The sequence below is a fragment of the Echinops telfairi genome, unplaced genomic scaffold, assembly GCF_000313985.2.
Source record: "Echinops telfairi isolate 266 unplaced genomic scaffold, ASM31398v2 ScPeMD7_7475;HRSCAF=8513, whole genome shotgun sequence".
In the NCBI taxonomy this organism is placed as follows: domain Eukaryota; kingdom Metazoa; phylum Chordata; class Mammalia; order Afrosoricida; family Tenrecidae; genus Echinops; species Echinops telfairi.
The window spans coordinates 29,992,273-29,993,562 of record NW_022111379.1 but is presented as its reverse complement, the minus strand read 5'-3'; positions in this window follow the sequence as shown (position 1 = coordinate 29,993,562).

Sequence of the window (1,290 nt, the reverse complement as noted above, 5' to 3'; positions counted from 1 at the left end):
ACACCTACAGGTCCACCAGCAGTGGATGAGTTCCTCTCTCACCACAGCCCCTCCAACACTTGTTGCTTTCTGATTTTTTTAATTGGGCTATCTTTGAGGGTGTTAGGTGGTATCTCATAGTTGTTTTGATTTGCATTTTTCTTATGGCTAGAGATCTGGAACATAAATAGGAATACAAAACACAGAATAAACACCTTTCTATAGAGCAAACTATATGCTAAGGAATGTTCAGGGCATAATCACCATTAACTAACTATAATCCAAACTACAGCTAAACACAACTTTGTTAAATCTCAAAAGTATACAATAGAACCAATGATGTTAGAAACCAGGGTACATGCTATGGGATTCCATTTATACACCATTTAAAAACTAAACTGTCGTGTTCCAGGTTGCAATCCTACATGGCAAAAAGAAAAGCAGGGAAGTCAGAATGATGAGGAGAGAGCACTGGAATTAGGAAAGGTCTCTACCTGGAAGGAAGGATTGAAAATGGAAGGAGTGGTCATGTGGGGTGAACAATGTTCTGCTTCTTTCTCTGTTTGTTTTTGTTTGCAATGAACTTGTCACTAAAGACCCCAAGTCCATTTCTATTTTCTTTTTCCTCCTTTTTTTTAAGCCATTCAAACCACTATTTAGGTTTGAGGGATAAGAAATCTAGAGGGACTTTTTGCTTGTTTTTAAAGAAACATACTATATATATTTACACAGCCCATCTCAAGAAATGAAACCAGTAACATCCCACTAAACTCTCCAGTTTGGGTGTTGGGTTTTTTGTCCTCCCACATGCCTCATCTCTTTCTGATCCCTCCCCCCGTCGCTGGCCTCCTCATAGTCAGCAAAGTCTTGCCTATTGGTGTGTAAACCATGTTTCTTCTTCTTTGTTTCTCTTTAGAACATTTCTACTTTGTAATAATTCACGGAGCGTTGAATTTATGTTGTATACCTTTTCTAACCAAAACCCTCACAACTGGGCCAATAGGTGACATCATGGTAAGTGGAGAAAAGAGTGAAACTGTCAAGGATTTCATCTTGCTTGGACTCATAATCAATGCTCATGGAAGCAGCAGTCAAGAGATCAAACGATGCGTTGCATTGGTGTGGTAGTTATATAATTGTCAATTTAAGAAGATTATGAGTGAAGGGGTGGGGTCTAGTCTGTCAATTGGATCATAGCCAATGAGGCTTCTGTGTGGGCATGGCCTTTTCCTGAGAATTCTGGGAAATCTGGTACTTTCTCCTTGGAGGTGGGAGACTCTGCTCACACCCTGGGAGACATAGGAGCCGACA